Source organism: Suncus etruscus, chromosome 5 (assembly GCF_024139225.1).
Source record: "Suncus etruscus isolate mSunEtr1 chromosome 5, mSunEtr1.pri.cur, whole genome shotgun sequence".
Classification (NCBI taxonomy): Eukaryota; Metazoa; Chordata; class Mammalia; order Eulipotyphla; family Soricidae; genus Suncus; species Suncus etruscus.
Genome location: NC_064852.1, coordinates 2,156,820 through 2,172,668, shown reverse-complemented (window position 1 = coordinate 2,172,668; position 15,849 = coordinate 2,156,820). Strand labels below are relative to the sequence as shown.

At 36.8% G+C, this 15,849-nt stretch overlaps 2 protein-coding genes and 2 long non-coding RNA genes across 4 annotated transcripts in view; 1 reads left to right on the top strand and 3 right to left on the bottom strand.

The window, feature by feature from the left end:
• LOC126008810 (protein CutA homolog) overlaps positions 1–15,849 on the top strand; it is a 484,819-nt gene that overhangs the window by 332,883 nt on the left and 136,087 nt on the right. The gene's annotated exons all lie outside the window — the stretch shown is intronic.
• Positions 1–15,849, bottom strand: part of LOC126009380 (complement C5-like) — a 131,102-nt gene that overhangs the window by 80,654 nt on the left and 34,599 nt on the right. The window lies entirely within an intron of this gene.
• LOC126008822 (uncharacterized) overlaps positions 1–15,849 on the bottom strand; it is a 60,684-nt gene that overhangs the window by 21,473 nt on the left and 23,362 nt on the right. The gene's annotated exons all lie outside the window — the stretch shown is intronic.
• On the bottom strand, positions 3,031–5,039 carry LOC126008819 (uncharacterized). The gene is made up of 3 exons (XR_007495859.1): positions 5,026–5,039; positions 4,306–4,498; positions 3,031–3,177 (listed from the first exon to the last, which is right to left on the bottom strand). It is a non-coding gene; the product is annotated as an uncharacterized LOC126008819 (long non-coding RNA).

The window sequence follows — 15,849 nt, the reverse complement described above, 5'->3', positions numbered from 1 at the left end:
AAAAGAGAAAGCAAGTTTGATTTTAAAGCAACTTATAAATATGTGGTCATGATCTGATATGACATGACACAACATAACATGACACAGCATAACAGAACATTATAAGATAATGTAAAATTCTATGGCATAACATATGACCTAATATGATATAAGATATGATATGACATAGTACAATATAATAACATAACATAACATAATATAAAATACCATAACAGAATGTAACAACATGATAATATAATGTAAATATAATGTGTGGTTGACTATGGTTAGGGATCACTCTTAGTGGAAACTGGTGAAGGGGTTGTATTCTTTTAATGACTGGAACCGAACTTCAAACATGTTTGTAATCATGGTGCTAAAATAAATATATGTTAAATAAATAAAGAAAAGATCAAGAACAGGACCTCTTTCCTTGTTTTCAGAATGATTTAATGATTGGTTTTGTTTTCCTTCTCCTCAGAACTATACTGCTACTGGTCCTAAATGCTTCCTGATCAGGTTTAGTTTATTAAACTGATATCATCAGTTGTTCAATATCAGAACAGTCTGATGGTTACTTAAATTCTGTGTATCTCAGCCTTTCCTCTATAAAAGATGCATTGTTTATAGTGCTTTGCGAGAGTTGTCATGATACAATGCTTAGCACAGAGTTCTTACAGGCACGTCAACGTGTACTTCTACATGACCCTCACCACATCTGCCCACACTTCACAAGGAAGAAGAGGCTACAAACATTTAACAGGACCATTTAAAAATCAGTCTTTGAAGGAACACTTTAATGGGCCTTCACAATATATTGCAACTAACATTTGCCCACAGAACTTTGTAGTAAGTGGAATAAAATGATACTAGAACAATCTGTGGCACACATTAAGCTAATAAAACTCTTGTTATTCCATAATATGTAAAAGTTAATGACACACTTGTTAAAAATACAAAATTATTAATAAAGTAAAATACAAAGGTCAATTTTGATTGGAATCCATGCCATACTTACTATAAAAGTTAGGGTAACTTCTCTTTGGGATGGCTTTAGGTCTTCATCCAGTGCATAAGCTCTAACTTTCACTGTAAGTAAAACATGATTTAAAAATATTCGTTCCACTTCAAATTTCTGATAATAGTATCAGTAAGTCTATTGTATGAGGCCATGAAGTTTGAAGTGCAATTAAAGAAGAAATTACAGACACACTTGAAGGAAAAGAAGAATGTGAGTGTTGGATGTGAATTCTTTATTAATTTAGGAGGAATATTCCTTTCACTATAAAACTTATCAGGGTTTATCTTAAGCATCTATTTATGAATTTAAAGATAATTCACCCACTATAAATTATGTTACTAATATCTGAGAAAGACACTAGCTTACTCCTTCCTAAAATAATTTTAGAGAAAGAAGAATTGACTAGATAGCCTGGTCAACAAAGCCAGCAAAGCATTTAAACCAGAAAGAAAGTTAGGAAAGAAACTGCACATCTGATCATCTAATAAGGAATTGACTAGTGGAAGAGAGCAAGATTAAGGTCAGAACTTTCTTAAAATTTAACTGCATACATGTTTGTAGTCATGGTGGTTAAATAAATATGTTATTTAATTTAAAAAATAAAAAAAGAATTTTGTTCAACACACAACCATCATCTCAGGTAGTCAAGAAACAGAGCAGGGTCTCTGAGATTGGGTTAATGATTGCCAGGGGATCATGCCTATTTTTAAAATCCTGGTGGTGCTGACCAACTTTTCTTGCATAATTATCATATTACCATCCATCATCTTCATAAAATATTCATTAAATATTAATCATATAATAATGCTTCATCAAGCCCATGCCCTTGATTTTCTTTTTTATTAGTGTGGTAATTACTTAAAATAAAAGTCATTTATTAAAAGAAAACAACAGCTGTTCTGTGGAAACATTGCGACAGTTCCCAAAGTAAATATGACTAGTGAATATTGCAATTTTCTTTATAATGTTCAGTGTGGAAGCAAAAGCAACGTGACTGATAGTTCAAGGGCTGGAATGCACATTTATAACTTCCTCATGTGTTATACCTAGAAAGAGTAAAATGTTATTTGTCAAATAGGGAATTAGTATTAAAAAATAAATGCTTTTCAAGGGAAAATGAACTGAATGGGGTGTGGTACTATCGCAGGTAGGGAGTTTGCCTTGCATGCACCAGCAGATTGGGTTCGATTTCTAGCATCCCATATGGTCCCCTGAGCACCACCAGGAGTAATTCCTGAGCAGTCAGGGATCATCCCTGAGAATTGCCTGCTGGCTCAAAACCAAACACAAGACGTACTAACATTTAACTTTACAGTCTATAATTCATGACCTCAGAATAAAAAAAATATTTTAAAAGGAGCCTTGGCATCATTCTAAGAAAGGTACTCTTTATTTTTAATTCACCACTCTTCACAATTCTGCATTATTTTCAAAGGTTTAGAATTAGCTTCTTTTATTCCCACACAAAATATAAGTCACTATAACCCATGGCCCCACCTGAATTATTGATCTAACAAAGGAAAAAAGCCCCGTTGTCTATTTATTTTGTCATTCCTCAGAATTTTGTTGCCCCCCAATTTAATTTAAAAATTGATAAAAGTGAGTAAAGAATAAAAGTGTTTATATAGTGTGATATTAAGATTCAGTAAGGAAAGATCAAATTATAAATTTTGCTTCAAGGTTGATAGATCTAAGTCAGGGGAGAGCAAGTATTGGACAATCGAATCAAACTCATGTGGAATAAAAAGAAACAAATCAAGGGAATAGACAGATTCCTATGACAAGAAGTGAATGAATGTTGACTACAAAATTGGGCTGATCAACTGGTAGTAGGTGAGTAATTGTGAGGCAGAAAGACAAACTGAACTAAGACTAGAGTTGAGTGGTGGTGCGTGTCTTACATCTTCCTGGTTGGTGAAAGCGCATTGACTTTCTTCACCCAAAGCACAGACATTAATTAATTCTATGTAACCCTCTCACACTATCATCACCACATGTCAGACCTTCTTCCTACCTGGCTCACGTGAACAGTATGTCGATTTATCTGTCTGGATGAAGATGAATCCATTATCATAGCACAGAGGAATGGGTGTTGATTTTGAAAAGTGAGCACATGTCACTTCTAAATACACACGTGAAACTGCATTTGGACTTCCAGACAAATCTTTGGGTTGCACCTGTTTTATTAATAAAAAGTTAAGCATTGTTATTTTATAGTTATTATGTAGTCCTCTTGAGTTATATTGCATCTGGTTAATACACAGTAATAAGATGTAGTAAGTGTCTCTACACTTCTTTTCATTCGACATATTCCTAATTTTGAAAGAAAATTTTTTCTTTCATTGAAACATAAAGTATGAGGAGCCTTCAATAGGTAGTCTAAAGGAAAATCATTTTTATCTAGAAACCAGAATGTTTCCAAAACTATTATAGTACTTAATCATTTAATAAATTAATATTAATAAATAAATTAATTAATTAAAATCCATATCAATATATTATTTAATAAAATATGTTTTAGAATATTTAAAAACTATTCTAAAATGTGTTAATAAAAGGAATGTTCAGAATGCTCTCTATTCACTGCATTTTTAAGAACAAATATCAAGCCTGTATGTCTTTATATAGATATCTTTTACTCCAAATATTTTCAATTTCTTTTCTTTTCTTCTTTCTTTCTTTCTTTTTTTTTTTTTTTTTTTTTTTGCCAAACCTGATGACGTTCAGGACTTCTCCTGGCTATGAGATGAGAAATAATTCCTGTTTTGGGGGACCATCTGGGACACTGGTTTTTCAACCAAGGTCTGTCCTGGGTCAGATGCATGTAAGGCAATCTCCTACCACTGTGCTATCGCTTCGGCTCCTCTTTTAAAATTGTTAAAGAAAAGTTAAATATATATCACATTTAAATAAATATATAAAACATTTAAATGTATAATGTAAGTATACAATACAATAAATATATTTAAATAGAAATATAAATTATCTTTACTAACATTTATGATCTCAGTTTGAAATTGGTTTAATTGTTGATTTAGTTTTCATGTCACCAAATATTTTTACGTATATGACTTTTACTTGACTCAGTAAAACTTATGCAGAAATCTATAGAAAATTCTCTAAAATTTCCCACATATTACTGTGTTTAAATACACAGCACTTACCTCTCATCAATCACTGAACTAATTGAAAATGTGATATATCACATATTGATATACACAACTACCAGGTAGCAATATCGTATCTATGATTGTTGTTGTGGTTTCCAAAGAACGATTTGACATGTGAAAGAAATGCATACATACAGTTAGGTTTGTAGAGCCTTGAAATTTATTTTCGGGAGATAAATATACTTGGCCTCGAGAATAGGTGAAAATTTTGTCAGGATAACTTTTAATGGCAACAGACACATCAAATGACTCTGTATATCCATGAACTTGAACCACTACATTTTCAGAGGCACCGATATGGAATACTTTAGGTGCTAAGACGAAATACCTGTTGAAACAGTGAAATTATAGAGATAATCTTGACCATGATATTGAAATACTTTTCAATTAGGAGAATTATGGCAATTCATCAATTGTTTTTATAATTGGAAACAGAATTTTTTTTTATCTTTCCAACTTTTATTTTCTATGATGAAGCCTTCATAGAATCCTGAAAGCATCTGCAGTACACAAAGTTATGGAAAAAAATAGAGAAATTGTTAGTTCTATCAGGCAAAATGTAATAGAGTTTTCTAAAAGAAGTACAAATGTAGGTTTTGCTTCTGTCTTCTGAAGAATTATTTGTAATGAAAAAACTAATCAACACAGTATTATTCTAGGAGGCAAAATATATGGAATAGTCAAGACTAGAATACAAACCATGCATAGGTAGCATTGCCATTGAACAAATGAGAAAAGTATGCTGACTTTTTCAGAAATACAAAGTTGATATCACAGGACATATCATAGGACACATCCTTCTTTAAGGACCATCACCAAGACATACTGCACATGTAAATGGATGCTTTCACTTACTTTTGTTCCTGTCCCCAAATTCTTCCCAAATAGAGAAAAATACAAACTATATTTAAGATGTTCATGGCTGGGCCACCTGCATTAAACTGTTGCTGAAACTATTTTCCCTTTTGCAAGTGCTGTACGGAATATTTCATTATTAATGTTTGAGTTAATTATTAATGACCAGTAATGGCTATGTTCCAATGAGAAGAAAATCCAAAACTTTAAATGATGATCTCTTTTAAATAGTTTTTACAATGCCAATGTGACTTATAAGTCTTTTACAGTTATATTTATGGTATCTAGTGCCAGTGAGTTGGGAAAATTCCCATTACTCATGTTGACCACCCAGCACCCCTGTTATCAGCATGCATCCTGTACTTCCATCTTTAACCCCCTGGACTGCTGATGTAACAGGTCCCTTTTGTGCATAGTTTGTTGTGGTTTGGGTCTCTTAATCCCATTGCTGTTGACTTTGGGTTGAGTATTTAGAGCTTTTCATTTTTTCATTTCAACTCAATGTTAGTGATATTGCTTGCCCTTGGTACCAGGCACTTTTTTTCTCAATTCATATGGCAGAACAAGATAATTAAAGTTATATGGTTATGTTGATAAGAAAAAGAAGAATAAAAAGTAAAAAAATAAAGATGTTGAGCCTCTATCTAGAACTGTGAATATAAAAGAGGAGGGACAAAAGTAGAAAAAAAATCAGATCTCAATGAAACAAAACAGAACTAATCCAAAAATTTAAATAAACGAAGTGAGGATTGGTGTTATTATTTTTTTTTATGAAGGCACATTAAATATTGGGGAAATTAGATAGGAAATTTCCTCGGCCTGGAAGATACAAGCGTTCTCTCCTCCTAAGCATTACTGTCATGGGATCCTCTAAGACTCTGGCCTTGTTTATTACAGAACAAGGTCTTTTTATGGTGGTAGGAAATGCTCTGGTCAGTTATGGTTGTCAGTCAGTCTTTTATAATTTGAGATGTTGAGGTCCTAAGATGTAGTTGAGGATAGAGTCTTTATGGTTTCAGAAGTTCTGTTCAGTCACAGTTGCTGCAGTCATCTTCAGTATTTAGTAATCTTGGTTTTTGCTCAGGTCAAAGGATGGAGTGTTTTCTGATTTCATCTCACCATTAGGGGATGAGTTGAAGCCACCCTTTGTTTAGGTGAAGTTGTTGCTGTTTCCTGCTCCTCAGGATGTTGTATGAGCAGGTCCTGGGGCAAGTTGGTGCCAGAGTTGTACTAGGGATCCCCCCTCCAAGAGGAAGTTTATTTCCTGCTGTTGCTGCTGCGTGGAACTGTGTCAGTTCTAAGGTTGGTATCTGCGGTTCAGGGTTGGATGGTCGATGTCGATAACATGAGGTCTACACCTAGTTCCCATGACTGATGTTCAGGGTGAGATGTGTCCCTGTATTATAAACATTATGGGTTCTTATTAATAGTAGATAAGCTCTGTGTTCCTAAACAAAAAAGAATAACATATTATATTGTTGGTACACTAAGGATTAAAAATGGCATGGGGTCGGTGAGGTGGCACTAGAGGTAAGGTGGTTGCTTTGCAAGCACTAGCCAAGGAAGGGCTGCGGTTCCATCCCCTGGCATCCCATATGGTCCCGCCAAGCCAGGGGCAATTTCTGAGCACTTAGCCAGGAGTAACCCCTAAGCATCAAAAGGGTGTGGCCCAAAAAACCAAAAAAAAAAAAAAAAAGCCCGACAGTACAATCTCTGTGCCCTGGTTTTGACCTGAGCCTTTATCCCATGTAAGGAATTTTTTTTTATAATTCACACTAAGCAGAACCAGAACAGGCAAAGAAAAATACATGAATATATATATATATATATGAATAAAATTTAAAAAATTAAACCATTTAAGAAGATTTAAAAAAAGGGATGGAGGAGGCTACCTTTACATCTTTACATTTGGAAGTAGACATAGTAAGAGCATAACTATTAAGGAATTAAACATACATAGAAAAATTATCCATATCCCTAAAGTCCTTTGAGGTAGTCTTGGTGAGAGATGACATCCAGGGCACATTTTCATCCCTCTCTTAATGAGACTGAGTAATGGTGTGTAGCAGTAAGAGAGCAGGTAGTTTTCTTGAGCTTGGGGTCCTTCTGGAACTTAATCCAGTAGCATGTACTGGTCCATGTTGGTGTGTGTGTGTGTGTGTGTGTGTGTGTGTGTGTGTGTGTGTGTATGAAAGAGGACCGCTTAGAATGAGTCAGCAGGAGTGATGGTTGCAGCTTCCTGCCCAGGTGAGAGATTTGGAAATGAGAGGTTGTCTTTTACTTTGGGAGCAGGATGGTGGCTTGCTTAGGCAGAGGGTCAGTCATGGTTCCTAAGGAGTTAAGAACAGAGGATAAAGAGGGTTAAATAGGGAGAGATAATGGATCAGGACTGAGACTGAGAGAGGATAGAGGTTCTGAATGGGGGAGGGATAGTATATGAGAGATGCTATATACAATATAGGCATGGCTTGTTCACAGTATAGATTAGGCAAACATAGAGGAATATTCTACATATAAACTCATGCTTAAAAATAATTGAGTTAAAAATATAAATAAATAAATAAATAAATAAATAAATAAATAAAAATAGCTTAGGAGTGAAGAAAAGAATTAAAAAGGTTTTAGTAGAAGAGATATTCAAGAGGACCTGGGAAAATTGAAGTATTTTATCAAGGCATTGTTACAGTGTGAGTTTTATAGAGTCTAATCTGATAGAGTAGCTTATTGCAACACTAAGGTGTCCAGGCAATGTCTCCACAATTCTCTGTGGATAAAGAATTTGAAGAGTTATTTTTATACATAATAAACTTAAGAGATTAACACATACTGATAGTGTCTTCCAATCATACTGTCTTCCAATCATGTTCTGCACCTCATTCTGTAGATAAAGATATTTGAACAGTATTGTAGGCCTTTGTAGTGTGAGGGTGATTGAACATTTTTCGTTCCTTTTTGCATTTTCTCACCATGCTATTTGATCAAAATCACAGTACTTCTAGAAAATGCTAGGTTAGAAATTTCCTGGTAAGTCCTCTATAAAAAGAGTTCATCATACTATGACAAAAATGAAAGAGTTGGGCACCTCTACATCGATTTCTGAATGGTACTGTAAGAGGTGATCTGATAGGTTTTTATCTGAGTGATCTGCTTCTTTTCTGTAAAGGTGGCCAGCATACTATTCTTATTTACCATTCAACAAACCCAGAAAGTGGGTGTGTATGCTAAAACAATAACAACTTATTGTAGGTTTCCTAATAATTTAAATATATGTGAAAAAGTCTTACTGTCTTCTATATTTTAGTTATGTTACTGTATAAAGGTATCCAAGAAAAACTAATGTCTCCTTTTAAGATTCACCCAGGGACTCCTACCAGCATCGATTCAAAGTCTAAAAGGATGATAATGAGGGTCAGAGAGGTTGAACAGAGGATAGGAATAGTGCCTTGCAACTGCAAATCCATGTGCAATCCTCATACCCCATATATATCCCTGCACCCAGCCAGGAGTAATCTCTGAGTACAGGCCTGTAAAAATCTCTAAATACCACCAAGTGTGGACTCAAAACAAAACCAGAAAAGGATGAGAATGAAATTCTGAACTTAGTGGTGTGTGGAAGAATTTGCTTAACAAAGCAAACGCATTGAAGGAGGAGGTAAAGGGAAATTGCTTGGCAGAAAGCTTAATGAAGAATAAGAAAACTGAGACAGTCAGGAGTTAAGAAGCTAAAACTAAGAGGGGGGTCTTAATATATTAGTCACTTGTAATTATAATGAAGAATAAGAAAACTGAGACAGTCAGGAGTTAAGAAGCTAAAACTAAGAGGGGGGTCTTAATATATTAGTCACTTGTAATTACCACGACCCAGAAATCAGCTGAATAGGAAACTTGAGTGTGACTTTCATTATCTGCACTTTTGCAGAACACAAGATGTTCTTTGAAATGCTGAAAAACAGAAATTTCTGAAACTCTCCACACATTAAAGGAATGATATATCTGTTTTACACACACACACACACACACACACACACACACACACACACACACACTTATTTAACTCACTCACATTTGCAAAAGACAGTGTAAAATTGATTTCTCCTCAACTTTTGAATCCTTTTGGATTGGAGTCAAGTCCTAAAGATCTGGGTTATTTGGATGAGAATTCTTCTATCTTCTTTCTCATCTTCTCAAATTTTTCTATGAAGCATCCTATGTGTGTGTCTAATTTGGTGATGAATTTGAATGTTGACTTGAATAATGGCTTGAATATTCTCTGAATTTGGATATATGTTTGAGGAAATCTTTCCCTTATGAGTGCATGCATTGCCTGTGCTACAAAACATGCCCACACAGACACACAGTATTGTTCAGAAGCTAGTCCTAGCTCCATGCTCAGCAGTTGTTTCAGTGATTGGGGAAACTCATGGTGTCAAATCCAGATCTCCTGCACAATAAGCCTGCTGTCCATTTTGTGTGTGTGTTTCTGTGCAATCTCTCTGACCCATCTATAGCTAATTTTGAAATTGACTGCTATTTTGGGGAGGTATGGGGCCACACCCATTCACACTCTTGGGTTACTCCTGGTTATGCACTCAGAAATTACTTCTGGATTGGGGGACAGTATGGGATAAAGTGGTATTGAATTGTGGTCCGTCCTAAGCTAGTGGTTGCAAGTCAGATGCCTTACCTTTGCACCAGCCCCAAAATTGACTGCTATTTTAATGCTTGGAAATAATGTCTCACCCTCAAATAAGAATGAACTTTGGAGAGGGGAAGGCTAACTCTTTCAATACAAACTAATTTGTATTTGCAAGTAATAAGAAATTCCCATGCTTCTGAGTTGACTAATCTAGGAAGAACATGAATAACATATAAATCTATGGCAGGAAGACTCCTCTTTCCATAGGCTCTTTTACTATAACTGGTATTTTATTTGTTTAAATAGGTTTCTTGTTTCACAAACTAGATTGATCATTTTGCAATTCTGCTTCAGACAGGAATAAGAGCTGCTGCTAATGTGACTGCTGCCTTGTCCAACCCTTATAGAAAACGGTATGGAGGATGCTCAGTAAACTTAGAATTGGAAATCACTCCTGGCTTGGGGGACCATATGGAAACCATGGAATTGAACCTCTGTCCATCCTAGGTTAGTGCGTACAAGTCAAATGCCCTACTGCTTGTGCCACTGCTGAAGTCACACTATTATCTTTTATACCATAAAGAAACAGGCAAGAGCAAAAAAAAATATTATAGTAAACAGCTATTCAATCGACCTCTCAATACAAAGGATTATAATAATGTTCTATATGTATTTATCTAGAGAAATGGGGGCCAGGGACTCCTGCTGTATTGCTTACTATCAACACTTTCTAATGCCATAATTTTAGTTTATTATGTTGAAAATAAACTCTTCAGCTTCTTTGTCCACAGTGTTGCTTGGAAATAGGTGGTGGATACCCTAATTTTGCAATTCAGTATCCAGAAGAAAGAAACCTGAAGAAAACACCCAAGACACATTCTAGTCATAATGATGAATCCCACAGATAGAGATAGAAGACTGAAAAAAGCAAGATCAAAAAGAAAAATTATTTTCAAAGGAGCATGCTCAGATTTAAAGCAGACATGTCACAAGAAACTGTCAGCCAAGAAAACAGTGGAGTGAGATTATGACAAGACTGAATGAAATGGATGCTTCACCTAGTCTACTGCACTGAGATCGAATCACTTTCAAGGTTTGATGGAAGTATACATAGCTTCTCGAAAAGCAACATTATACAGATGCAAAACCAATGTAAAAAAGAGAACATTAAAGTCTACTTTCAGACAAGAGATACCAACAGACACACAAACTTATACACAAAGATGACATTAAATACCCATGACAATCATCTGACTCAATGTCAATGAACTAAATGCACCAATTTAGAGACACAAAGTGCCTAAATGCATCAAAAATATAAATTCAACCTTATGCTGCCTAAAAGAAGCACACCTGAATAGTCAGAAAAAAACGTAGAGTTAAAATCAAAGGCTGGAGGAAAATCATTGAAGCCAACAACATCCTTAAAAACCTGGGGTGGTCATATGAATATCAGACGACAGAAACTTTAGACTTAGAAAAGTTGTAAGGGACAAAGATAGACACTTCATACTACTCGAGGGATATTTGCAACAGGAAGAAAGCACACTACTAAATATATATACATCCAATGAGAGACAGCAAAATATCTAATACAATTATTGACAAATTTGAAAGAGAATATCAATAACAACACAATAATAGTGGAAGACCTCAACATAGCCCTGTTATCACCTGATAGGTCAACCAGATTAAAACCATACAAAAATATACTCGTCTAAAAGAGAAATGGAAGAAAGAGGCCTAGGAGTTATATATAGGACACTCCATCCCCAGAAACCTGGATACACTTTCTTCTCCAATGTACCTAGGCCATTCTCCAGGATAGACCACATGCTGGCACATAAAACATACTTCCATAAAATCAAAAGGATAGATATTTTGCAGGCTACCTTCCCTGACCACATGATCTGAAATTAGATGTGAACTACAAAGGGACACAGAAGAAGAAAATACTGAACAACCAGTGGGTCTAAGGTGAAATCAAAGAGGAAATCAAAAGTTTTCCTGGAAACAAATGAGGAACTATTAGGAAATATGGTTCACAGCAAAGGTAGTACTGAGAGGAAAACTTATAACTTTGCAAGCACACATCAGGAAGGAAGAAGAGGCATACCTGAATAGCCTAATAATGTAGCTCATAAAATTAGAAATGATCAACAAAAGAAACCAAAAATAGAAAGACAGAAGGAAATAACAAAGCTAGAGCAGAAATCAATAAAGTGGAACCCCCCAAAAAAAACAATTAGAATGACCAACGAAAGCAAAAGTTGATTATTTGAAAGAATAACCAAGATCGATAGATCATTGGCAAAACTCACAAAGAAAGAGAGAGAGAGACACTTGATATCTCATATTAGAAATAAAAAGGGAGAGTGTACTACAGATATTGCAGAGATTCAAATGGTAATCAGAGACTAATTTGAGAAACTCTATGCCACTAAACATGAGAACCTGGAAGAAATGGGTGGACTCATAAACTTCCATGGTTCAATTAGGAGGATGTAGCATATCTAAAAAAACCATTTCCTCTAAATTCTGGTACAAAACAAGGCTCTCCTCTCTCACCACTTCTATTTAACATAGTCCTGGACGTACTTGCTTTAGAGATTAGGCAAGAAAAAGATACCAAGGGAATCCAGGTAGGAAAGGAAGAAGTCAAGCTCCACTGTTTGGATATGACATGATACTTTACTTAGAAAATCCCAAAGATTCTACCATAGGCTTCTAGAAACAATAGATTCATATAGTAATGTTGCAGGCTACAAAATTAACACACAGAAATCAATGGCCTTTTTATACACCAATAATGATAGGGAAGAAATGAACATTAAGAAACAACCCCATTTACATTAGTGTCACACAAATTCAAACATCTTGGAGTAAACTTGACTAAAGACATGAAGGACCTATATAAAGAAAATTATAAAACCCTGCTCTAAGAAGTAAGAGAGGACAAACGATAATGGAAACACATACCCTGTCATGGATTGGCAGGAATAATGTCATTACAATGGCAATACTCCCCGGTAATGCGATTTCTCTAAAGATTTCTCTAAAGATACCCATGACATTCTTCAAAGAAGTAGATAAAAAACTTCTAAAATTTTGAACAATTAACACAATCAAATAGCTAAAGCAATCCTTGGGAATAGGAATATGGGAAGAATTACTACTGAACACCATACTCTGAACACCATAAGTTACACGGTGTTGTCTCTCCTTTCTTTTTTGACTTCTTTATCTCAGATGGCTTGTAATTTGTCTTCAACTTCTTCAATGCAATTCTCAACCTGAGTAATTCTACTTTTATGGCTTGCTAACATGCTTTTTAGCTCCTTCAGTTATATTAGTATGGATTCTCTCATCTTCTAAAAGAGTTCATCTTTGAGTAGGTTGATTTGTACATCTACAGATTTCTTAATTTCACAGGTAATGACTCCTTGATTTCCATTGCTAAACTATTAAGTGTTGATTTTATTATTAAACCTCATATATAAGGTTCAAGGCATTAGAGTAGATTTGGAGATTGACCAGGATTTCTCTCTGCATCCCACACAGTAGATGTGTTCTTTAGCTTCCCCGATGATCTTTGTATTTAGTGGTTTGGAGTGCTGGATTATCAGGGTGTTGGAAGAAATGCTGAATTCAATCTACCAGAAAGTCTATGATACGAAATTAAAAGACACTGCATGAATGCTTCAGTGTCCATGTAGTTTGGAAAAATGAGGAAGGAAGGAAGAAAGGAAGGAAGGAAGGAAGGAAGGAAGGGAGGGAGGGAGGGAGGGAGGGAGGGAGGAAGGAAGTGAGGGAGGGAGGGAGGAAGGAAGGAAGGAAGGGAGGGAGGTAGGGTAGGGAGAAAGGAAGGGAGGGAGGAAGGAAGAAAAGGAGGGAGGGAAGGAGGGAAGGAGGAAGGAAGGAAGGGATGGAGGAAGGAAGGAAGAAAGGGAGGGAGGAAGGAAGTGAGGGAGGAAGGGAGGGAGGAAGGAAGGAAGGAAGGAAGGAAGGGAGGGAGGGAGGGAGGAAGGAAGGGAGAAAAGGAAGAGAGGGAGGAAGGGAGAAAAAGAGGAAGGAAGAAAGAAAGGGAGGGAGGAAGACAGGAAGGAAGGGAGGAAGGAAGGAAGGGAGGGAGGGAGGGAGGAAGGGATGAAGGAAGAGAGGAAGAAAAGGAGGAATGAAGGAAGGGAGGGAGGAAGGAAGGAAGGGAGGGAGAAAGGAAGAAGAAATGGAGGAAGGAAAGAAGGAAGGAAGGAAGGAAGAGAGGAAGGGAGGGAGGAAGGAAGGAAGGGAGGGAGATAGGAATTAATGAAGGAAGGAAGGGAGGGAGGGAGGAAGGAAGGCAGGAAGGGAGGGAGGGAGGAAGGAAGGAAGGGAGTGAAAAAGGAAGGAAGGAGAAATGAAGGAAGGGAGGGAAAAAGGTAGGGAGGAGAAAGGAAGGAAGAGAGGAAGGAAGTTATGAAGAAAGGGAGGGAGGGAGGAAGGAAGGGAGGGAGGAAGGAAGGGAAGGAGGGAGGAAGGGATGGAGGGGGAAAGGGAGGGAAGAGAAAAGAAGGGAAGGAGGGAGGAAGGGAGGGAGGGATGAAGGAAGGAAGGGAGAAAGGGAGGGAGGAAGGAAGGGAGGGAAGGAGGAAGGAAGGGAGGAAGGGAGGAAGGAAGGGAGAGAGGGAGGAAGGAAGGAAGGGAGGGAGGGAGGGAGGAAGAGAGGGAGGGAAGAAGAGAGGGAGGGAGAGAGGAAGGAAGGAACCTGGGATAGATCTAAAAAAACAGCCCTGCCTGTAATTGGTGGAAGAGAGGTTCCCTACTCCCTCCTTGACACCAATCTGGCTGGCCGGCCCCAAAAGGCATTTGAACAGTGGTGGCTGGAACTCAGAAGAAAGCTGAGGGAACTTTGGGAAGGAGGCCCCATTAAATCTTAATGGAGGGGACTAGGATGAGACCCTCCCTCCCTCCACCCAGACAAGGCCTGATTGTCCCCAAGGAACAAGGATTCAGCAATAAATATCTTTGTTTCTTAACTCAGATAGGATAATGATTAGTCTCATACTCACCAGATTACAGATAAAACTGCCCTCCAGTTACCCCAGGTTTGATTTTCCTAAGAGAAAAAAGAAAGATACCATGTGAAATTTTTAGATAGACTAACTTTGGATGCTAGTAAGAGGCCAAAAGAATGAAGATTCATGATGAGGAATTTTATATACGAATTTTAACCTTTGAACAGCTGCCTCCCACCAATTTGGAAAATTGTAACAAGGCTTTTTTAATTTTCAGATTAAATATATGCAGTTTGACTCGGGAGTGTATTTCTTTTTTTGATTTCATTTTTTTGGGGGTCACATATGGCAGTGCTGAGGAGTTACTCCTGGGTCTATTCTCAGAAATCGCCCCTGGCAGGCACAGGAGACAATACAGGATGCCGGGATTCAATCCACAGTCCATCTGAATGATAGACAAAAGCCTTACCTCCATGCTATCTCTCCGACCCCAAGGGGGGTATATTTCAATGATAGGGTATATGTATATCAGATTTGAGACCGTATTCCAGTCTCCAGCACCACCTTGTCATCTTGTTAAGCACAAAATAATAACATACCTGCCCAGATTAGGAATAAAAACTAAGTGAAAAAATTACTGTTTCAAAAAGGAAGCATGAGCATGAAAGTTACTTGATAACCTGGATGACTTAGGCTCTGCTAACCAAACTCCTGAGGAGAGTAATCTCAGCATCCTATCCCATTTTTTTAATATAATTTTTATTTTGATCATAGTGGCTTACATATTGTTGACAATAATATTTTAGGTACATATTTACATAAAATCAGGGGGGATTCCCATCACCAATTTGTCCTCCCTACACCTCCGTTTTTGTCCTACCTCCCATATCCTCTTTTCTACCCCCCCAGGGCTGCTAGAATATGTGGTCCCCTCTGTATCTAGCCTACTACTTAGTAGTCTTGCACCAGAGCAGAAATAAACAACATAGAAACTAAGAAAACAATACAAAAAATCAATGAGACCAGGAGTTGGTTTTTCGAAAAAATAAACAAGATAGACAAACCACTGGCAAAACTCACCAAAAAAAAAGAGGGAACACAACCAAATCAGTAGGATCACAAATGAAAGGGGAGAGATTTCAACAGAACCCCAAGAAATACAACATATCATGAGATCATATTATGAACAACTAT